This window comes from Leptodactylus fuscus, chromosome 2 (genome assembly GCF_031893055.1).
Source record: "Leptodactylus fuscus isolate aLepFus1 chromosome 2, aLepFus1.hap2, whole genome shotgun sequence".
NCBI classification, from domain to species: Eukaryota; Metazoa; Chordata; class Amphibia; order Anura; family Leptodactylidae; genus Leptodactylus; species Leptodactylus fuscus.
The window spans coordinates 253,601,672-253,627,045 of NC_134266.1; the positions used below are offsets into that span (position 1 = coordinate 253,601,672).

Here is a 25,374-nt window from a genome sequence, read left to right on the forward strand (position 1 = left end):
TTTCTCCAAACTTCCATCAGGTTTCCTATTGTTTTATTATAAATACAAAAATATAGTTCAATGTTTACCACTAACATGAAGGGCAAAATGTCATGAAGAAACAATCCCAAAATCACTTGTGTAAGTTAAAGAGTGTCAAAGTTATTGCCACATAAAGTGACACAAGTCAGTTTTGAAAAATGAGGCCTGGTCCATAAGGCACTTTTAGATTGTCTTTAATGGGTTAAAGCTAACCAGATTATCAACACCGATGACTTGTAAGGTCAAATTCTAAGACTTCCATAGTAATTGCATTTGCACTTTCAAAAAACTTTAGTCACATGTAGAAATTTTGATTGGTGAGATCTGGGTGCTATGATGTCCACCAAGGTCTTTAAGGGGTTGTCACAGATAACCCCTAAACCCTACACTAATCTAAACACCCTCCCCCCAGTTTCCCTCCCACTGCCTTGGTGGTTCCCCCCCACCCTCCTTCCGTCTCTTCCCTTGTTGTCTATGCCCCCCTGGTGTCTTTTTGTTTCTCCTTTATCTCTTTCTCATCCCTGTTCTTCCCTTGATAGGTTTCTTTTTGGACTAGTACATCCTTCAATGCACCTGCTAATAATGTTGGTTACACCTTTTCCTGTGTTCTATGTATTGCATTTGTTTTGTTTCATATAAAAATTCAATAAAACTTGCTTACACCTACTCTAAACACCTTCCCCCCTCCTACTTTCTAAATTACATTATTAATCAAAAATGCCTATTTACACAAGGTATTGGAACCCATTCAGCCAAGATGGAGAGCAGACAAGTTTATTACACTGAGAGAAAGGGATGCATGTGATGGATTTAGAAGGTGCATGTCATGTCATGTCACACCCCCATACGAAGTCTTATGGCGAAACACACGTCGGGGATCTGTGAGTGACCAGGTGAGCCAGCATTGGGAGCTTTACTATATTCTTGCATTGGATTGTTTTGCTTTCTGTTTTATAGCATTCAGCACCTTATATGCTGTACAGTTTGCTCCAAGCATCGTGCTACTTATTTATATTACGGACTTTACACTATATTGGTGCCTGGTTATTATTACATGTGTGTTATGATGTCTTTCCAATTGTATTGTGAGTTTTTCGCCCCTTGCTCCCTACCTGGTCACTGTGGTATTTTTTCCTTATGTATTTCCCTTGTCTACAGCTAAACCTTGTTTTTATGAATTGATGTATTTAATAAACGTGAATTTATTTTATATTTCTGTGGTCATGATTTTTTGTATCGTTGTTATATTTATACATGATCTGCATGTCATATGCAGTAATATTGTCCCTGTGGGTTGTTCGTATGTCGTGATTTTGTATGAGTGATGTGCATAGTGTTACCAATGAGAATATCTAGTGTATGAATGACTAAAATATGTACTTGTGTACTGCATACATGCAACATGTTAGAGACATGGATGTAACATGAAAAAACATGTAATATTTGAGTGACGTGCAGTATGCATGTGACATGTGAGTGATGTACGCAGTATGGTTATAATATGTGAGAGATATATGCTGTATGCATGTAAAATATGAATGATATGTGCTGTATGTGACTATTGTGAGTGCAGTGTGTAATACATCTTATATGTGAGTGGTATGTAACAATTATATCTACATATATTAGACATACAGGGAATCATTTATTATTACTGGCATTTCCAAAGCCTTTCTTAATTCTCTCCGAAACAAGATGCACCAGAATAAGAAGCTCCAGCCATAGGACAGGGAATGGTATAGATTTCAGCTCTAAGTAATATACAGGTATCGGAAATCTGACAGCCCAAGGTGTCCTCATCCTGGCCCACCTTGACTCTTGCCCCTCACTGCCCACTGTAGAAAATGGAAAGGGGAGCAGAAAAGGGACAAAGTAGCCTTAGATCTTTGCCACAAGTCAGGTCTGTGCAGTAAAGATGCCCCACTTCTACACCAGTTTTCTGGCATACACTTCCTACAGTAAACTTGCCACACATGGTGCACAGTCAGTGAACAAGCGTTTGTGCATCGTGTGTCAAATGTGTAAGCGGCCTGTATGTGAGATGTGTCTTATGTGCAAACGCTACGGTCCCATGTATCATCTGACAGAAAACGTTTATGTTAGCAGAGCAACCAATCACAGCACAGCTACCATCTTCTCTATGTATCATCTTCACAACTACTGAATACATGAAAGCTTAGCTCTGATTGGTTGCTTTAGGGCACAAAGTCAGAATTTCTGTACATTAGGTCCAGTGACCACAGTTGTAATATTTATGGTTGTCTTGTTCTGCTTTGTATAATTTGCATATAGAATGTGAGGTCATGTGACTTTGGAATGTGATGATGTCACAATACCCATTGTGATGTCATACAGTAGTTGACTTAAGAACTAAACATTCTGAGTTCCGTCAGAACTTCTTCATCCCTTACCCGGTGAAGGCGTATTTTTTGGTGCTCTACCAAAGTTCTTTCAGACTCAAAACTTCAATTGTTCAGAAGACAAGCCTGTGAGTTTCTTGTATCATCATACATAGAAATGGAACCTGCTACAGGTGGACAGGCCTGTCCTCAGCCCAATATGACACCTATGGAGCTGAACGCGCCGATTTCTCCAGTTCCCCCGCAGAAAAGAAAAAGGGAGCAGAGAAATGAGGCGCCAAGAAAGCGAGGAACAGCTAAAAGATCAAAACGTCTCGCTAAGAAAAAAATTACTGCGGCTTCCAAAAGACCTGGAAGTCCTATACAGGAGAATAGTCCTACAAAGAGGACTAGAGAAGAGATGGAAGGAAACACTGAAGATGGATCCAGCAAGTCCCCAAATACTAACATGGGGCAACTGCCAGGTGAGCGCAGATCTAAGATACCTACAGCCGGGGCGGCAGATTTATTACCACTGTCTAAAAGCAAAACTGTCTGAGCTGTCCATAGCAACCAATCACAGCGCAGCTTTCATCTAGTATTCTGTTTGTAAGAAATGAAAGTTGCGTTGTGATTGGTTTACTATGGGCAGTTAAGACGATTTATTTATTATTATTTTAGACAGTTTAATAAATCTGCCCCAATAACCTCAAAGTCGTCATTGTTGGGATTGTCCATCTTTGGAGGTCCCACTAATGACCATAACTAAGCAGGCATATAAAGCTGTCTGGACAAATTTGCCCCTGTTGCCCATAGCAACCAATCAGAAGTCAGTTTTCATTTCCTAAACTATTTCCGTAAAATACAAGCTGTGCTGTGATTGGCTACTATGGGGCAACAAAGTTTTTCCATTTCTATAGTTTGCTAAATTTGCACCAAGGTGTTTTGGAGGGAGATTCATCAAATCTGTCTAAGGGCTAGTTCACACTGAGTGTTTTGGTAGCCGTTTTTGACAGAATCCGTCTCAAAATCTGCTGCCAAAAATGGCTCCCATTTACTGCAATGGGAGCCGCTCGATTGTTTTTTCCGCTAGCTAGGAGCAGAAAAAAGAAGCGAGCTGCCCTATCTTGCCGCAGATTTCGAGGCTGAATCAGTTGCGGCGTCCGCGGCGCGAGGCTCCAGCCCATTCATTTGGGCCTCATCCGGTGCAGAATGCCGTGACGGAATGTGTACACGCGGAACTCCGTGGGAACTAGCCCTAAGAACAATGGTCCTTGTTGTCTCTAGCAACCAATCACAGTCAGTTTTATGAAGCTGTAAGGTGGTTGGCTGTTATAGGCAATGAATAAAGTTTTTATTTTCAATATTCTGTATTAGTCATTAACAGTGTGCAGGGAATTGAGAAAATGTATGACATAAAGATGTTGCCTCCATATTGAAATTACTATTGGACGTCAAATACAGGAATATTGGGGGAAATATATCGAGCCCTGCACTCTAGGATTCTGGCTTTAAAAAGGTGCAAAACAAGAGATTTTCAACTTCTTGAGCTTATTGTCACAATCTTATCAATAATTGTCACAATCTGACTCCAATGGCTGATACTGACAGTTGGAGTAACACTCACTTTAGGACAGAAGTCTTAGGCTGGGTTCACACTAGCGCCGCTGTTCACCCTGGGATTTCCGTCGTAAACTCCAGGGAAACTGGACAGAGGACGGCTTGCCGGCGGTTCATTTGAATGGGTCTTTAAAGTTGACCACTGGCAAACCATCCAGTTTCCCCGGGGTTTATGATGGAAACACCAGGGCGGACAGCGACGGTAGTGTGAACACAGTCTTACACTTCAATATACAGCAAATAATGTAAAACAACAAGTAGCATTTAATAAATTTAAAGAAACACAAACTCCAATAAATGAACCTAAATCATTCCCTTATGATAAATTCTCCTCCATTAACTCTTATGTCTCCTCTCTCTCTCCACCAGGGACAACCCCAGCAGAATCCCCCATCATTGTGACTGGGCTGGAAAGCTTCACCTTCCATAATGTGATTGGACAGGGCGGTTTTGGCAAAGTAAGTATTAAGAATTATTATGACGCCTCCCTCATATGTGATGTGAAATCTCTGCGCTTCATGTCTCTTCATCACATGTCATGGCAGGACAGGCCTTTCCTCCAGATCTAATGCTTTGTTTCTTCCAGGTCATGTTGGCCACACATCCCAGCTGCCAGGAACAACTGGCAATAAAGCTGGTGAAGAAGAGGGGCCTACTTCAGGAATTCAGAGAAAACGTCCTGATTGAGCGTCAGGTCCTGGAGATGACTAGCCAGAGCCCGCTATTTACCCATGCTCATGCCATCTTCCACACTCAGGTAAGAGTCCTATAATCCAGCAGGTTAGAGTCTTCCATGAATTCTACACCAAGAATATCCCTATGTGCACAATGGGGCAGATCCATTAAGGATCTTGGCCACTTTTCTACTGTAGAACAGGTGTAAGCCTTGGGTTTGCAACTTTTTACATTTCTCTTGTGTTAAACATTGTTGTAAGTTTTGTTTTCGCACTGCCCTCGCCACGTTATTAGGGGTAGTAGACATGGTAAGAACAAGCTGTGGGCAGAGACATCGGCCTCTCCAGGTGTATTCTCATCTACCCCAGCTTTCTGCTGTAAACAATGCCTGAAACCTATCCCAGATACAAGCTGGTGTAGATTTCAGACAGGTGCACAGGCCCAGAGGAGGATATGTCTGATTTACAATGATAATATGATAATAACCCCTGTCTTCTGCTGTGTCTTTACCACAGGACTACGTCTTCTTTGTGATGGAATATCTCAGTGGAGGAGACCTACGTGACCTCTTAAAAGCCAACGCCCCATTCTCTCTTCCAATCACCAGGTAAGACAAGACATGGATATATTAGATATAGACTATGGTTGTCAAGAGACATCCAGCTATATGTCACGTTCCATCTCTTCATTTGGTGGATGACATTTTAGATGTTGATGTTTTTTCTTTTCTTTGTCAGATTTTTTGCAGCAGAGATTATCTGTGGGCTGCAGTATCTGCACACCAGAGGCATCATACACAGGTAAGTGAAGCACGTTTTCTTCTGTGCAGACCTGGTATATATATATATATACACCCCCTGACAGCCCCCATACCCTTCATCCTAATGCCTTCTGTAGATAAAATTACAAGATGTATCAGCTCAGCTAAGATGATAAATATGTTACAGTATTTAATAAACTCTTTCCTTTAACAGAGACATAAAACCAGAAAACATCCTATTGGACAGCGCTGGCCACTTGAAAATCGCTGATTTTGGCCTTGCCGTGACAAACATATTTGGGGACACGAAGATCTCACAACATGCTGGAACTCTTAGATACATGGCACCTGAGGTGAGGAATCATCTACGTTACTGAGTTATCACCGTGTACAGGTCTGGACATCTCCATGACTTCTGGTGGTCTGAACAGATTTCTAACTTTTATTGTCTCCCGAATGTTTCCACAGATTCTTCTAGGAAAGCCCTACAACGCGGCAGTGGACTGGTTTTCGGCTGGTGTGATGTTTTATCAAATGGCCACTGGCAAATATCCATTTGCTGGTAGGTCATATGACAAGATTGAGAAATCTCTGATCCTGGATCATCCCACCTATCCTAAAGGACTTGACCGGCAAGTCAAAGATCTGATAGACTGGGTGAGTATATATGTATTTATCCTTTATGCTCCATTGCTGGTGTGTTATTGCAGAATACCACAGCCCACATATTGATTTAGACCACAGTAAACGTCATCATATTGTACAATAGAGTTTGTCTTAACATTTGGTATCTTCATTGTATTTTTTCAGCTATTAAGCAAGTCTCCGTTTTGGCGGCAGATACTTGTAAATACAATCAGGGATCATCCATTCTTCACAGAGATTAACTGGACTGATATAGAGGGAGCTAGAGCTCGTCCACCATTATGTCTAGAAATTGTAAGTATATGATGCGGAGATGATGGTAGTAGTAGTACAGCTCACTGTATTCCTTCTTTATGAACCCTGGTTCTCATATCTTCTCTCCACAGCCCCCAGCGATGACAACTAATAAAATAGACAATCTCCTGTCCTCGACTGAAGCCAATAAACCACCAATGCTCGAAAAACATCAAAACCTGTTCTGCGGAATGACATATGCCAATGACAGGTGGCAGGTGATAAAACCAATTCAAGAACCTGTAATAATACATCGCAGGTAAGTCAGTGTAACTGAGGGGGGCGGGGCTTATTAATGTTCTCTCCTGTGAAGCTGTCAGCAAAGTGTAGTGCGGAGTCTATTCAGTGGCTGCCATCATGGTCTGCTGATGGGTCTACAGGGCAAATCTAAGGGCCCCTTCACACGGAGTAAACGCTCACTGATTCTGAATGTGTAACACGTTACGAATCAGCGGCGTTAAAACAGATCCCATTGCCTTCTATGGGAGCCGGCATACGTGCGCTCCCCATAGAAATGAATGGGCTGCTTTTTTCCCTATTGCTTTCAATTTGATACGCGCGTAGAAAGCAATGGGATCTGTTTTAATGCCGTTGATTCGGAACGTGTTACACGTTCAGAATCAGTGAGCGTATACTCCATGTGAAGGCACCCTAAAGCTGTTGTTCTCATCAAGACAATCCCACTGCATGTGCCCCATTTACATAGAAGAATAATATCTAATATATTGTATAATTTCTCATTGCAGAACATTTGGCAGAATGGTGAGGGAGACCTTGCACAGGCTCTGGAGGAGAATTCGCCGCTGGAAGTGAACAGCTCTACTCTAGACATTTATTGCACTGACTTCTAAGCCAGACTTATACCAATCACACTTTAAATGAAGTCAATAAAAAAAAAAAAAAAAAAAAAAAAAGAAAAAATTGCTGTGTATCTGCGTCTTTTTATGCATCTTCAACATCCATAAAGGGGCTCTATCACTGGGAAAAGTCATTTTTATCTAAACACATGCTTGCATAGGCTTTAGAAATGCTACTTCACACCTACCTTTAGTATGTAAATTGCCCCAGTGGTTTCTGAATAAGTCTGTTTTTATTAATATGCTAATGAGCTTTCAGCCAGTACAGGAAGTTCCCAGCAGCCTCCTCTCTCCTATTATCTCCTATGTGTGTGAGGCGAACAGGAAGCTGAGTCATCATCAGCAGCAGCCTCCCATAGGAAACAACAGGAGAGGAGTGCACGATGTATCGTGCAACAGTCTAATTAGCATATGAATAAAAACGGACTTATTCAGAAACCACTGAGGCAATCTACATACTAAAGGTAAGTGTGGAATAGACTTTCTAAAGGCTATGCAAGGATGTGATTAGTTAAAAATGACTTTTCCCAGTGATAGAGCCCCTTTAACAGAACAAACGTGGTCAACCCAATACATTGTAGGAGTCTTAGATGTGGTCCTTAACCCCTTCCCGACATGCGCCGTAATAGTACGGCGCATGTCGGGTCTGTAACTATGGCGACCGCCCAGGAGCCGGGCGGCCGCCATAGCCGCCGGGTGTCTACTGCTTTAAGCAGTAGACAACTGGCTCTAATGCCTCCGATCGGTCCCCGGACCGATCGGAGGCATTAACCCCTCCGGCGCCGCGGTCAAAGGCGCCGGAGGCGCCATTTCCCCGGCGGCGCATTGGGACCATTTTGGCCAGGATCGCCGGCTCCTGGAGCATGCTCCAGGGCCGACGTCACGTTGCCATGACAGCCGGGAGCCTTGTACAGGCTCCCAGGCTTGTCTGCAAATCCTTTCTTTTGCAGGCTGGTCTATGAAGCCTGCAAAAGAAATGATGCTTTTTTGCAATGCATTAGCATTGTAATGCATTGCATTAGTGATCAGACCCCCTGGAGTTCAACACCCCTAGGGGGTCTAATAAATGCAAAAAAAAAAATAAAAAAAAGTTAAAAAAAATATAAAAAAATATAAAAAGAATTAAAAGTTCAAATCACCCCCCTTTCCCTAGAACACATATAAAAGTAGTTAAAAACTGTGAAACATATACATGTTAGGTATCCCCGCTTCCGAAATCGCCCGCTCTACAAATCTATAAAAATATTTTTCCTGTTCAGTAAATGCCGTAGCGGGAAAAATAGTCGAAAGTGCCAAAAAGCCGTTTTTTCACTGTTTTGATTCTGATAAAAATTTGAATAAAAAGTGATTAAAGCAATAACATTTCCTGAAAATGGTAGAACTAAAAAGTACACCCGGCCCCGCAAAAAAGACGCCCTATGCATCCCTGTACACTTACGTATAAAAAAGTTACGGCCGTCGGAATATGGCGACTTTTAGAAAAAAAAATTAACACAGTTTTGGAATTTTTTTTAGGGGTCAAAATGTAAATAAAACCATATAAATTTGGTATCCCTGGAACCGTACCGAAACGCAGAATATAGGGGACATGTCATTTTGGCTGCACAGTGAACGCCGTAAAACCAAAGCCCATAAGAAAGTCGCAGAAATGCATTTTTTCTTCAAATCCACCCCATTCTGAATTTTTTTCCTGCTTCCCAGTACATTATATAGAATAATTAATGGTAGCATCATGAAGAAAAATTTGTCCCGCAAAAATTAAGACCTCATATGGCTTGGGAGCGGAGAAATAAAAAAGTTATGGGGTTTAGAAGGAGGGGAGTCAAAAACGAAAAACGAAAATCAAAAAATGCCATCGGCGGGAAGGGGTTAATTCCATCCCAAGTTCACACCTTCCGATCCATGGACATTTGCTTTCTGTCTCCATTAAGGTAAATTGGAAATACAGAAATAACCAAATTCAGACTTTTCCTATTACTGCCCCAGTGGACACAGCAAGTGCCAAAAAACCATGGCTGGGTGAGTTCAGTGAGGAAGGTGCTGACTGGCCCATAAACAGCCCGAACTACAACCTCATCCAACACTTTTGTGAAGAACTCGAAAGCAAATTGCCGACATTAGAACAGCACCCGGCCACACAAATGCTCTTCTGGCTAAATAAGCACAAAATCTTACATACACCCTCCAATGTCTTATGAAAAAAACCTCAGAAAAGAGTAGATCCACAACGAAGAAACAAAAGCCAGCTACTTTCAAGGATCGATGTACTAGAATCCGTAGTGTATTTAAAAATAAATAAACTTTATTTTCATATTTCTTGTTTAAAAAGTTGCATTGTGGTCAGAGTCTGGCCAGAAGATGTATTGGCTACGCGTTTCGGGACTCGGCTGAGCCGAGAAGAAGGGACGCAGCGGTCCACCTGTGAGCCGAGCCCTCCTGGATACGGTGGAATTGAAATTACTCTACAGGGTTAGCTGATACATTTCTCTTTTTTTCTTTGACTTCAGAAAAGAGTAGCCTGTTATAACTTCAAAGTGGTGAACAACTTCATATCCACGTACTTTCTGACATACAATGTTTATGGGATTTCTTTTATAATCACACCTGAGAAGGGAATAGCTACCTGCAAGTCCCAACCACTAAGCCAGGACTCGCGGACACTGTTCCCCAGTGGGTTCTATGCTCTTTCTGTAAATCCATTAGAAGTAAATGTGAGCTATGGAAACAGCACCATTGCACTATTTCCTTATGTCCCACCCCGGTGGTCAGGACTTATGGACACCTATTGCCATCTCAGCCATAATTGACTGTGGTGGGATTAACCCTTTAAATCTACTGATGTTAGTGTGATAGATGTTTGATAACTGAACATTGTTATAGGGCCTTAACCCCTACGTGCCTCAGGACGCACATACATGAATTATGATGAAATACGGCATCTCTGAAGCAGACTGGTCACACTAGCTGCTGGATCTGTGTTGTTTTACATAGCAGGGACCCAGTAGCATTGCCTTTGATCATATTGATCATAGATGACACGTTAGGTATTCTTAAATCCAAAAATGTCCAAACTATTAAAATTGGCTTTTTTTTTTCAGTCATTTCCCTCCCAATAAAAAAATGGAATAAAAAGTGATTATAACATCATAAATGTCCAAAATGGTATCAATAAAAATTAGATGTTGCCCTGCAAAAAAGACGCCTTACACAGCTCTGTACTCAGAAATGTAAAAAAAGTTACAAGTGTCAAAATACGGTGATTTTCTTCAAAACTTTCAAAAACCATTATGCTGTTATTAAAACATTTGATATCACTATGAGCGTACCAACCTGAGAAAATATAACTAACATAGTAATTTACCGCACAGTGGAAGCCGCATTATGCTGTTATTAAAACATTTGATATCACTATGAGCGTACCAACCTGAGAAAATATAACTAACATAGTAATTTCCCGCACAGTGGAAGCCGTATAAAAAAAGCCCCTAAGAAAATGGCAGTATTCAATTATTTTTCTTCAATTCCACCTCATTCAGAATTTTTTCCCCGCTTCCTAATACATTGCACAGAATAGTCATCGGAACCATTTTGATGTACAACTTGTCACACAAAAAACAAGCCTTCATATCACTATGTAAACAGGAAAATTAGAAAGTTATGGTTTTAGGAATACAGGGAGCAAAAAACGAAAATACAAAAATAAAAAACATCTGAGACCACATTATTAGTCCACAAATACCCTAAGGCCCCCTTCCCACGAGGTAACGCGCCGCTCATTCTGACATGTAAACATATGTCAGAGTGAGGCACTTCAAAACAGATCCCATTGACTTCAATGGGTGCCGGCGTACGCGTGCTACACATTGAAATCAATGCGAGGCTTTATAACCCATTGATTTCATTGTGTAGCGCGCGTAATCCGGCACCTATTAAAGTCAATGGGATCTGTTTTAAAGCTCCTCACTCTGACACGTGTTTACGTGTCTAAATGAGCGGCGCGTTACTCCGTGGGAATGGGGCCTTGTTATGGAAGGGAAAGTTTGTGAAGAGGGGAGAAGGGTAGGGACAGAGGTTTGTAAATAATTCCTTATGCTGGCTTCTGGGCCAGCGCCAGGAAATTTGGAAAATGTAATGAGAAGGTCCTACATGCCACTGACATAATTCACAATTAAAAAACAATCCCAATGAGTGTCAGAGACCCTGAGAGGATAGCGGTATTGGACATTTTGTACAGAAAATATGTGGGGACTTTCAGGGGACATTAACAGGTGATATAACCTCCTTTTAAACCCAATTTTGAGCCAAGAAAACTCCTTTCTAATCTGTGAGCCAACCAGCATCAGTATGAGACTGTGAGTCAGTCTTGGTGTCTACTACATGGCAGATCTACTCTCCCGGTCTCCTGGTATAGGCTTTCTGTTCATTCCTGGACATGTCACTGAGAGATAAAGTGGACAGAGAGAGAGAGGGCTGGATGTGGATGAGCCAACCCGTCTAGCATCTGCCAGAAACGTTAGACAACCAATCTGGCGCTGTAAACCACTACTAAACATTACTAGAGATGAGCGAACACTAAAATGTTCGAGGTTCGAAATTCGATTCGAACAGCCGCTCAATGTTCGTGTGTTCGAATGGGTTTAGAACCCCATTATAGTCTATGGGGAACAGATACTCGTTAAGGGGGAAACCCAAATCCGTGTCTGGAGGGTCACCAAGTCCACTATGACACCCCAGGAAATGATGCCAACACCTCTGGAATGACACTGGGACAGCAGGGGAAGCATGTCTGGGGGCATCTAACACACCAAAGACCCTCTATTACCCCAACATCACAGCCTAACAACTACACACTTTACACACTCAATACCACATCTCTGACAGTAGGAAAACACCTTGAAACATGTGTATTTGGCACTTGCAGTGAGGAGAGCTTGTCACCAGCAGTGAATTTGGCCCTTGTAGTAAGTTGAGGTTGGCACCAACATTTGTTTTGAAAATCAGGGTGGATTGAGCCTCTAACCAGCAGAGTTTGGGCAAATTCATGGTGGAGGGAGCCTCTAAACACCCCAGTTTGGGCAAATTCATGGTGGAGGGAGCCTCTAAAAACCCCAGTTTGGACCAATTCATGGTGGAGGGAGCCTCTAACCAGCCCAGTGTGGGCAAATTCATGGTGGAGGGAGCCTCTAAAAAACCCAGTTTGGACCAATTCATGGTGGAGGGAGCCTCTAACCAGCCCAGTTTGGGCAAATTCATGGTGGAGGGAGCCTCTAAAAAACCCAGTTTGGACCAATTCATGGTGGAGGGAGCCTCTAACCAGCCCAGTTTGGGCAAATTCATGGTGGAGGGAGCCTCTAACCAGCCCAGTTTGGACCAATTAATGGTGGAGGGAGCCTCTAACCAGCCCAGTTTGGACCAATTAATGGTGGAGGGAGCCTCTAACCAGCCCAGTTTGGACCAATTAATGGTGGAGGGAGCCTCTAACCAGCCCAGTTTGGACCAATTAATGGTGGAGGGAGCCTCTAACCACCCCAGTTTGGACCAATTCATGGTGGAGGGAGCCTCTAAACAGCCAAATTTGGACCAATTCATGGTGGAGGGAGCCTCTAAACAGCCAAGTTTGGACCAATTCATGGTGGAGGGAGCCTCTAAAAACCCCAGTTTGGACCAATTCATGGTGGAGGGAGCCTCTAACCAGCCCAGTTTGGGCAAATTCATGGTGGAGGGAGCCTCTAAACAGCCCAGTTTGGGCAAATTCATGGTGGAGGGAGCCTCTAACCAGCCCAGTTTGGACCAATTAATGGTGGAGGGAGCCTCTAAAAACCCCAGTTTGGACCAATTCATGGTGGAGGGAGCCTCTAAAAACCCCAGTTTGGACCAATTCATGGTGGAGGGAGCCTCTAAAAAACCCAGTTTGGACCAATTCATGGTGGAGGGAGCCTCTAAACAGCCCAGTTTGGGCAAATTCATGGTGGAGGGAGCCTCTAACCAGCCCAGTTTGGACCAATTAATGGTGGAGGGAGCCTCTAAACAGCCAAGTTTTGGGAAATTCATGGTGGAGGGAGCCTCTAACCAGCCCAGTTTGGACCAATTCATGGTGGAGGGAGCCTCTAAACAGCCCAGTTTGGGCAAATTCATGGTGGAGGGAGCCTCTAAAAAACCCAGTTTGGACCAATTCATGGTGGAGGGAGCCTCTAACCAGCCCAGTTTGGACCAATTAATGGTGGAGGGAGCCTCTAAACAGCCAAGTTTGGACCAATTCATGGTGGAGGGAGCCTCTAAAAACCCCAGTTTGGACCAATTCATGGTGGAGGGAGCCTCTAACCAGCCCAGTTTGGGCAAATTCATGGTGGAGGGAGCCTCTAAACAGCCCAGTTTGGGCAAATTCATGGTGGAGGGAGCCTCTAACCAGCCCAGTTTGGACCAATTAATGGTGGAGGGAGCCGCTAAACAGCCCAGTTTGGACCAATTCATGGTGGAGGGAGCCTCTAAAAACCCCAGTTTGGACCAATTCATGGTGGAGGGAGCCTCTAAAAAACGCAGTTTGGACCAATTCATGGTGGAGGGAGCCTCTAACCAGCCCAGTTTGGACCAATTAATGGTGGAGGGAGCCTCTAAACAGCCAAGTTTGGACCAATTCATGGTGGAGGGAGCCTCTAAAAACCCCAGTTTGGACCAATTCATGGTGGAGGGAGCCTCTAACCAGCCCAGTTTGGGCAAATTCATGGTGGAGGGAGCCTCTAAACAGCCCAGTTTGGGCAAATTCATGGTGGAGGGAGCCTCTAAAAACCCCAGTTTGGACCAATTCATGGTGGAGGGAGCCTCTAAAAACCCCAGTTTGGACCAATTCATGGTGGAGGGAGCCTCTAAAAAACCCAGTTTGGACCAATTCATGGTGGAGGGAGCCTCTAAACAGCCCAGTTTGGGCAAATTCATGGTGGAGGGAGCCTCTAAAAACCCCAGTTTGGACCAATTCATGGTGGAGGGAGCCTCTAAAAACCCCAGTTTGGACCAATTCATGGTGGAGGGAGCCTCTAAAAAACCCAGTTTGGACCAATTCATGGTGGAGGGAGCCTCTAACCAGCCCAGTTTGGACCAATTCATGGTGGAGGGAGCCTCTAAAAACCCCAGTTTGGACCAATTAATGGTGGAGGGAGCCTCTAAACAGCCAAGTTTTGGGAAATTCATGGTGGAGGGAGCCTCTAACCAGCCCAGTTTGGACCAATTCATGGTGGAGGGAGCCTCTAAACAGCCCAGTTTGGACCAAATAATGGTGGAGGGAGCCTCTAAACAGCCAAGTTTGGACCAATTCATGGTGGAGGGAGCCTCTAAAAACCCCAGTTTGGACCAATTCATGGTGGAGGGAGCCTCTAACCAGCCCAGTTTGGGCAAATTCATGGTGGAGGGAGCCTCTAAACAGCCCAGTTTGGGCAAATTCATGGTGGAGGGAGCCTCTAACCAGCCCAGTTTGGACCAATTAATGGTGGAGGGAGCCGCTAAACAGCCCAGTTTGGACCAATTCATGGTGGAGGGAGCCTCTAAAAACCCCAGTTTGGACCAATTCATGGTGGAGGGAGCCTCTAAAAAACCCAGTTTGGACCAATTCATGGTGGAGGGAGCCTCTAACCAGCCCAGTTTGGACCAATTAATGGTGGAGGGAGCCTCTAAACAGCCAAGTTTGGACCAATTCATGGTGGAGGGAGCCTCTAAAAACCCCAGTTTGGACCAATTCATGGTGGAGGGAGCCTCTAACCAGCCCAGTTTGGGCAAATTCATGGTGGAGGGAGCCTCTAAACAGCCCAGTTTGGGCAAATTCATGGTGGAGGGAGCCTCTAAACAGCCCAGTTTGGACCAATTAATGGTGGAGGGAGCCGCTAAACAGCCCAGTTTGGACCAATTCATGGTGGAGGGAGCCTCTAAAAACCCCAGTTTGGACCAATTCATGGTGGAGGGAGCCTCTAAAAAACCCAGTTTGGACCAATTCATGGTGGAGGGAGCCTCTAACCAGCCCAGTTTGGACCAATTAATGGTGGAGGGAGCCTCTAAACAGCCAAGTTTGGACCAATTCATGGTGGAGGGAGCCTCTAAAAACCCCAGTTTGGACCAATTCATGGTGGAGGGAGCCTCTAACCAGCCCAGTTTGGGCAAATTCATGGTGGAGGGAGCCTCTAAACAGCCCAGTTTGGGCAAATTCATGGTGGAGGGAGCCTCTAAACAGCCCAGTTTGGGCAAATTCATGGTGGAGGGAGCCTCTAAAAACCCCAGTTTGGACCAATTCATGGTGGAGGGAGCCTCTAAAAACCCCAGTTTGGACCAATTCATGGTAGAGGGAGCCTCTAAAAAACCCAGTTTGGACCAATTCATGGTGGAGGGAGCCTCTAAACAGCCCAGTTTGGGCAAATTCATGGTGGAGGGAGCCTCTAAAAACCCCAGTTTGGACCAATTCATGGTGGAGGGAGCCTCTAAAAACCCCAGTTTGGACCAATTCATGGTGGAGGGAGCCTCTAAAAACCCCAGTTTGGACCAATTCATGGTGGAGGGAGCCTCTAAAAAACCCAGTTTGGACCAATTCATGGTGGAGGGAGCCTCTAACCAGCCCAGTTTGGACCAATTCATGGTGGAGGGAGCCTCTAAAAACCCCAGTTTGGACCAATTCATGGTGGAGGGAGCCTCTAAAAAACCCAGTTTGGACCAATTCATGGTGGAGGGAGCCTCTAAAAACCCCAATTTGGACCAATTCATGGTGGAGGGAGCCTCTAACCAGCCCAGTTTGGACCAATTCATGGTGGAGGGAGCCTCTAACCAGCCCAGTTTGGGCAAATTCATGGTGGAGGGAGCCTCTAAAAACCCCAATTTGGACCAATTCATGGTGGAGGGAGCCTCTAAACAGCCCAGTTTTGGCAAATTCATGGTGGAGGGAGCCTCTAAAAACCCCAGTTTGGACCAATTCATGGTGGAGGGAGCCTCTAACCAGCCCAGTTTGGGCAAATTCATGGTGGAGGGAGCCTCTAACCAGCAGAGTTGTGGGAAAGCAGGGTGGAGGGAGCCTCTAACCAGCAGAGTTGGTGGAAATCAGGGTGGAGGGAGCCTCTAACCAGCAGAGTTGGGGGAAATCATGTTGGAGGGAGCCTAGTATTAGCAGAATTGTGCAACGCTTATGGTGGATGAGTATGAGGATGCGGAGGAATTGGAGAGGTTGAGTACAGACATGGAGTTTCATGTTGGGGTGCTTTACATAGGTGGGCACAAAAATGAAGGCTCTATCCAGTGGTGGTTCATTTTTATCAAAGTGAGCCGGTCGGCACTCTCAGCTGACAGACGGGTGCGCTTGTCAGTGATGATGCCACCGGCTGCACTGAACACCCTCTCAGATAGGACGCTGGCGGCAGGACAGGACAGCACCTCCAAGGCATATAGGGCAAGTTCAAGCCACAGGTCCAACTTCGACACCCAATACGTGTAGGGCGCAGAGGGGTTGGAGAGGACAGGGCTGTGGTCGGAAAGGTATTCCCGCAACATGCGCCTATACTTCTCACGCCTGGTGACACTAGGACCCTCCGTGGCGGCACTTTGGCGAGGGGGTGCCATCAAGGTGTCCCAGACCTTAGACAGTGTGCCCCTCGTTTGTGTGGACCGGTGAGAACTTGGTTGCCTACTGGAGGAACTGCCCTCCCTGCCGCCAACGTCACATGCTGGAAACATCTCCATCATATTCTGCACCAATTGCCTGTGGCAAGCATTGATGCGATTGGCCCTCCCCTCTACCGGAATAAAAGACGAGATGTTGTTTTTATACCGGGGGTCAAGGATAGCAAAGATCCAGTACTGGTTGTCCTCCATGATTTTGACAATACGCTTGTCGGTTGTAAAGCACCCCAACATGAACTCAGCCATGTCTGCCACAGTGTTAGTTGGCATGACTCCTCTGGCCCCACCGGAAAGTTCAATCTCCATTTCCTCCTCATCCTCCATGTCTACCCATCCGCGCTGCAACAATGGGACGATTCGAAGTTGCCCGGAAGCCTCCTGTATCACCATCACATCATCGGACAACTCTTCTTCCTCCTCCTCCTCCTCCTCCTCCTCCATTAAACGCAGTGAAGCGGACAGATGTGTGGACCTACTCTCCAGCTGTGACGGATCGGATGCTATCCCTAACTCCTCTGTGTGATCTGAGTTATCCCTGATGTCAATCAGGGATTCTCTCAGAACACACAAGAGCGGGATTGTAAGGCTCACCATCGCATCCTCAGAGCTCACCCTCCTTGTGGACTCCTCAAAGACCCGTAGGATGTCACAAAGGTCTCTCATCCATGGCCACTCATGGATGTGAAACTGAGGCAGCTGACTTTGTGGCACCCTAGGGTTTTGTAGCTGGTATTCCATCAAAGGTCTCTGCTGCTCAACCACTCTATTCAACATCTGAAACGTTGAGTTCCAGCGTGTGGGGACGTCGCACAAAAGCCGGTGTTGTGGCACATGCAGGCGTTGCTGGAGAGATTTTAAGCTAGCAGCGGCTACTGTCGACTTGCGAAAGTGGGCGCACATGCGCCGCACTTTCACCAGTAGCTCTGGAACATTGGGGTAGCTCTTTAGGAAACGTTGCACCACTAGGTTGAAGACGTGGGCCAGGCATGGAACATGTTGGAGTCCGGCAAGCTCCAGAGCTGCTACCAGGTTCCGGCCGTTATCACAAACGACCATGCCTGGGCCCAGGTGCAGCGGCTCAAACCATATTGCCGTCTCATCGAGGAGGGCATCCCTCACCTCGGAGGCAGTGTGCTGTCTGTCCCCCAAGCTGATCAGCTTCAGCACAGCCTGCTGACGTCTACCAACGCCAGAGCTGCAAGGTTTCCAACTCGTAGCTGGGGTCAATCTAACAGCGGAGGAGGAGGCGGTGGCGGAGGAGGAGGCGGTGGCGGAGGAGGAGGCGGTAGAGGAGGAGGAGGAGGGGGGTGTTCTTCTCGTGTCCCTGCCAGGAATGTTAGGCGGGGAGACGAGGTACACCGGGCCAGTTTGGGAAGCAGTCCCAGCCTCAACTACATTCACCCAGTGTGCTGTCAGTGAAATGTAGCGTCCCTGTCCGCATGCACTTGTCCACGCGTCGGTGGTCAAGTGGACCTTTGTGCAAAGCGCGGAACTAAGGGCCCGCCTGATGTTGAGTGACACGTGCTGGTGCAAGGCGGGGACGGCACACCGGGAGAAGTAGTGACGGCTAGGGACGGCATAGCGAGGTGCCGCAGTTGCCATCAGGTCCAGGAAGGCGGGAGTTTCAACAAGCCGGAACGCCAACATCTCCTGGGCCAGCAGTTTAGCGATGTTGGCGTTCAAGGCTTGCGCGTGTGGGTGGTTAGCAGTGTATTTCTGCCGCCGCTCCAATGTCTGAGAGATGGTGGGTTGTTGTAAAGAAACGCCTGATGGTGCCTTTGATGATGCAGGAGAAGGAGATAAGACAGGACCAGGGGAGGATGAGGTAGAAGTCAACAAAGTGGCGGAGGCAGATGAAGTGGTGTCCTGGCTCGTCCTCTGGAGTGCATCGCCAGCACAGTCAGCAGTGGCAGTGGCAGAGGCAGAGGCAGTGGCAGAGGCAGTGGCAGTGGCGTGAACGGCAGGCGGCCTTTGTCCTGCCGTTGCTGCCTGCCACTGATTCCAGTGCTTGGATTCCAAATGACGGCGCATTGAAGTGGTGGACAGGTTGCTCTTCTCAGAGCCCCTAATCAATTTCGAGAGGCAAATTGTGCAGACAACACTATATCTGTCCTCGGCGCATTCCTTGAAAAAACTCCACACCTTCGAGAAACGTGCCCTCGAGGTGGGAGTTTTTCGGGGCTGGGTACGAACTGGAACATCTTGGGAGATTCCGAGTGTGGCCTGGCTTCGCCTAAGCTGCTGACCTCTGCCTCTGCCTCTAGCTACCCTTTTTGGTGCTGCACCTGCCTCAACATCCACACTACTTTCCCCGCTTGACATCCCCCCTGTCCAGGTCGGGTCAGTGTCCTCATCATCCACCACTTCCTCTTCCAACTCCTGTCTCATCTCCTCCTCCCGCACAATGCGCCGGTCAACTGGATGCCCTGACGGCAACTGCGTCACATCATCGTCGATGAGGGTGGGTTGCTGGTCATCCACCACCAAATCGAACGGAGATGGAGGAGACTCTAGTGTTTGAGCATCTGGACACAGATGCTCCTCTGTTAGGTTCGTGGAATCGTGACGTGGAGAGGCAGGTTGAGGGACAATGAAAGGAGCGGAGAACAGCTCTGGGGAGCAGGGACAGTTTGGGTTATTGTTCTGTAAAGCTTCGGAATTTTGGGAGGAAGGAAGACAAGACTGTTGGGTAATAGGAGGAGAGGAGGCAGAGTCTGACTGGCTGCTGGACAATGTGCTGTAAGCGTTCTCTGACAGCCATTGCAAGACCTGTTCCTGGTTCTCGGGCCTACTAAGGTTTGTACCCTGCAGTTTAGTTAATGTGGCAAGCAACCCTGGCACTGTGGAGTGGCGCAATGCTTGCTGCCCCACAGGAGTAGGCACGGGACGCCCTGTGGCTTCACTGCTACCTTGCTCCCCAGAACCATTCCCCCGACCTCGCCCACGGCCTCGTCCACGTCCCTTTCCGGGAGCCTTGCGCATTTTGAATTCCTAGTTAGAAATTGGCACTGTATACCAGTAGTAAAAATTGTGGGTGCACGTAACCCCAATATATTCTTTGAATTACCAGTCAGAAACTGGCACTATATGGCAGTAGCAAGAAATGAGGGTATTTGTATTCCCAATATATTCTTTGAATTCCCAGTCAGACACTGGCACTATATGGCAGTAGCAAGAAATGAGGGTATTTGTATTCCCAATATATTCTTTGAATTCCCAGTCAGACAATGGCACTGTATACCAGTAGTAAAAATTGTGGGTGCACGTAACCACAATATATTCTTTGAATTACCAGTCAGAAACTGGCACTATATGGCAGTAGCAAGAAATGAGGGTATTTGTATTCCCAATATATTCTTTGAATTCCCAGTCAGACAATGGCACTGTATACCAGTAGTAAAAATTGTGGGTGCACGTAACCCCAATATATTCTTTGAATTACCAGTCAGAAACTGGCACTATATGGCAGTAGCAAGAAATGAGGGTATTTGTATTCCCAATATATTCTTTGAATTCCCAGTCAGACAATGGCACTGTATACCAGTAGTAAAAATTGTGGGTGCACGTAACCCCAATATATTCTTTGAATTCCCAGTCAGACACTGGCACTATATGGCAGTAGCAAGAAATGAGGGTATTTGTATTCCCAATATATTCTTTGAATTCCCAGTCAGACAATGGCACTGTATACCAGTAGTAAAAATTGTGGGTGCACGTAACCCCAATATATTCTTTGAATTACCAGTCAGACACTGGCACTATATGGCAGTAGCAAGAAATGAGGGTATTTATAACCCCAATATATTCTTTGAATTCCCAGTCAGACAATGGCACTGTATACCAATAGTAAAAATTGTGGGTGCACGTAACCCCAATATATTCTTTGAATTACCAGTCAGAAACTGGCACTATATGGCAGTAGCAAGAAATGAGGGTATTTGTATTCCCAATATATTCTTTGAATTCCCAGTCAGACAATGGCACTGTATACCAGTAGTAAAAATTGTGGGTGCACGTAACCCCAATATATACTTTGAATTCCTAGTCAGACACTGGCACTATATGGCAGTAGCAAGAAATGAGGGTATTTGTATTCCCAATATATTCTTTGAATTCCCAGTCAGACAATGGCACTGTATACCAGTAGTAAAAATTGTGGGTGCACGTAACCCCAATATATTCTTTGAATTACCAGTCAGAAACTGGCACTATATGGCAGTAGCAAGAAATGAGGGTATTTGTATTCCCAATATATTCTTTGAATTCCCAGTCAGACACTGGCACTATATGGCAGTAGCAAGAAATGAGGGTATTTGTATTCCCAATATATTCTTTGAATTCCCAGTCAGACAATGGCACTGTATACCAGTAGTAAAAATTGTGGGTGCACGTAACCACAATATATTCTTTGAATTACCAGTCAGAAACTGGCACTATATGGCAGTAGCAAGAAATGAGGGTATTTGTATTCCCAATATATTCTTTGAATTCCCAGTCAGACAATGGCACTGTATACCAGTAGTAAAAATTGTGGGTGCACGTAACCCCAATATATTCTTTGAATTACCAGTCAGAAACTGGCACTATATGGCAGTAGCAAGAAATGAGGGTATTTGTATTCCCAATATATTCTTTGAATTCCCAGTCAGACAATGGCACTGTATACCAGTAGTAAAAATTGTGGGTGCACGTAACCCCAATATATTCTTTGAATTCCCAGTCAGACACTGGCACTATATGGCAGTAGCAAGAAATGAGGGTATTTGTATTCCCAATATATTCTTTGAATTCCCAGTCAGACAATGGCACTGTATACCAGTAGTAAAAATTGTGGGTGCACGTAACCCCAATATATTCTTTGAATTACCAGTCAGAAACTGGCACTATATGGCAGTAGCAAGAAATGAGGGTATTTGTATTCCCAATATATTCTTTGAATTCCCAGTCAGACAATGGCACTGTATACCAGTAGTAAAAATTGTGGGTGCACGTAACCCCAATATATTCTTTGAATTACCAGTCAGAAACTGGCACTATATGGCAGTAGCAAGAAATGAGGGTATTTGTATTCCCAATATATTCTTTGAATTCCCAGTCAGACAATGGCACTGTATACCAGTAGTAAAAATTGTGGGTGCACGTAACCCCAATATATTCTTTGAATTCCCAGTCAGACACTGGCACTATATGGCAGTAGCAAGAAATGAGGGTATTTGTATTCCCAATATATTCTTTGAATTCCCAGTCAGACAATGGCACTGTATACCAGTAGTAAAAATTGTGGGTGCACGTAACCCCAATATATTCTTTGAATTACTAGTCAGAAACTGGCACTATATGGCAGTAGCAAGAAATGAGGGTATTTGTATTCCCAATATATTCTTTGAATTCCCAGTCAGACAATGGCACTGTATACCAGTAGTAAAAATTGTGGGTGCACGTAACCCCAATATATTCTTTGAATTACCAGTCAGAAACTGGCACTATATGGCAGTAGCAAGAAATGAGGGTATTTGTATTCCCAATATATTCTTTGAATTCCCAGTCAGACAATGGCACTGTATACCAGTAGTAAAAATTGTGGGTGCACGTAACCCCAATATATTCTTTGAATTACCAGTCAGAAACTGGCACTATATGGCAGTAGCAAGAAATGAGGGTATTTGTATTCCCAATATATTCTTTGAATTCCCAGTCAGACAATGGCACTGTATACCAGTAGTAAAAATTGTGGGTGCACGTAACCCCAATATATTCTTTGAATTACCAGTCAGAAACTGGCACTATATGGCAGTATCAAGAAATGAGGGTATTTGTATTCCCAATATATTCTTTGAATTCCCAGTCAGACACTGGCACTATATGGCAGTAGCAAGAAATGAGGGTATTTGTATTCCCAATATATTCTTTGAATTCCCAGTCAGACAATGGCACTGTATACCAGTAGTAAAAATTGTGGGTGCACGTAACCACAATAAATTCTTTGAATTACCAGTCAGAAACTGGCACTATATGGCAGTAGCAAGAAATGAGGGTATTTGTATTCCCAATATATTCTTTGAATTCCCAGTCAGACAATGGCACTGTATACCAGTAGTAAAAATTGTGGGTGCACGTAACCCCAATATATTCTTTGAATTACCAGTCAGAAACTGGCACTATATGGCAGTAGCAAGAAATGAGGGTATTTGTATTCCCAATATATTCTTTGAATTCCCAGTCAGACAATGTCACTGTATACCAGTATTAAAAATTGTGGGTGCACGTAACCCCAATATATTCTTTGAATTCCCAGTCAGACACTGGCACTATATGGCAGTAGCAAGAAATGAGGGTATTTATAACCCCAATATATTCTTTGAATTCCCAGTCAGACAATGGCACTGTATACCAGTAGTAAAAATTGTGGGTGCACGTAACCCCAATATATTCTTTGAATTACCAGTCAGAAACTGGCATTATATGGCAGTAGCAAGAAATGAGGGTATTTGTATTCCCAATATATTCTTTGAATTCCCAGTCAGACAATGGCACTGTATACCAGTAGTAAAAATTGTGGGTGCACGTAACCCCAATATATTCTTTGAATTCCCAGTCAGACACTGGCACTATATGGCAGTAGCAAGAAATGAGGGTATTTGTATTCCCAATATATTCTTTGAATTCCCAGTCAGACAATGGCACTGTATACCAGTAGTAAAAATTGTGGGTGCACGTAACCCCAATATATTCTTTGAATTACCAGTCAGAAACTGGCACTATATGGCAGTAGCAAGAAATGAGGGTATTTGTATTCCCAATATATTCTTTGAATTCCCAGTCAGACACTGGCACTATATGGCAGTAGCAAGAAATGAGGGTATTTGTATTCCCAATATATTCTTTGAATTCCCAGTCAGACAATGGCACTGTATACCAGTAGTAAAAATTGTGGGTGCACGTAACCACAATATATTCTTTGAATTACCAGTCAGAAACTGGCACTATATGGCAGTAGCAAGAAATGAGGGTATTTGTATTCCCAATATATTCTTTGAATTCCCAGTCAGACAATGGCACTGTATACCAGTAGTAAAAATTGTGGGTGCACGTAACCCCAATATATTCTTTAAATTACCAGTCAGAAACTGGCACTATATGGCAGTAGCAAGAAATGAGGGTATTTGTATACCCAATATATTCTTTGAATTCCCAGTCAGACAATGGCACTGTATACCAGTAGTAAAAATTGTGGGTGCACGTAACCCCAATATATTCTTTGAATTCCCAGTCAGACACTGGCACTATATGGCAGTAGCAAGAAATGAGGGTATTTGTATTCCCAATATATTCTTTGAATTCCCAGTCAGACAATGGCACTGTATACCAGTAGTAAAAATTGTGGGTGCACGTAACCCCAATATATTCTTTGAAGTACCAGTCAGACACTGGCACTATATGGCAGTAGCAAGAAATGAGGGTATTTATAACCCCAATATATTCTTTGAATTCCCAGTCAGACAATGGCACTGTATACCAGTAGTAAAAATTGTGGGTGCACGTAACCCCAATATATTCTTTGAATTACCAGTCAGAAACTGGCACTATATGGCAGTAGCAAGAAATGAGGGTATTTGTATTCCCAATATATTCTTTGAATTCCCAGTCAGACAATGGCACTGTATACCAGTAGTAAAAATTGTGGGTGCACGTAACCCCAATATATTCTTTGAATTCCCAGTCAGACACTGGCACTATATGGCAGTAGCAAGAAATGAGGGTATTTGTATTCCCAATATATTCTTTGAATTCCCAGTCAGACAATGGCACTGTATACCAGTAGTAAAAATTGTGGGTGCACGTAACCCCAATATATTCTTTGAATTACCAGTCAGAAACTGGCACTATATGGCAGTAGCAAGAAATGAGGGTATTTGTACTCCCAATATATTCTTTGAATTCCCAGTCAGACAATGGCACTGTATACCAGTAGTAAAAATTGTGGGTGCACGTAACCCCAATATATTCTTTGAATTACCAGTCAGAAACTGGCACTATATGGCAGTAGCAAGAAATGAGGGTATTTGTATTCCCAATATATTCTTTGAATTCCCAGTCAGACAATGGCACTGTATACCAGTAGTAAAAATTGTGGGTGCACGTAACCCCAATATATTCTTTGAATTCCCAGTCAGACACTGGCACTATATGGCAGTAGCAAGAAATGAGGGTATTTGTATTCCCAATATATTCTTTGAATTCCCAGTCAGACAATGGCACTGTATACCAGTAGTAAAAATTGTGGGTGCACGTAACCCCTATATATTCTTTGAATTACCAGTCAGAAACTGGCACTATATGGCAGTAGCAAGAAATGAGGGTATTTGTATTCCCAATATATTCTTTGAATTCCCAGTCAGACAATGGCACTGTATACCAGTAGTAAAAATTGTGGGTGCACGTAACCCCAATATATTCTTTGAATTACCAGTCAGAAACTGGCACTATATGGCAGTAGCAAGAAATGAGGGTATTTGTA

General features: G+C 44.4%; 1 protein-coding gene across 2 annotated transcripts in view; it reads right to left on the bottom strand.

The window, feature by feature from the left end:
* The window catches only part of LOC142195934 (protein mono-ADP-ribosyltransferase PARP4-like), an 825,676-nt gene that overhangs the window by 247,191 nt on the left and 553,111 nt on the right, over positions 1-25,374 (bottom strand). The window lies entirely within an intron of this gene.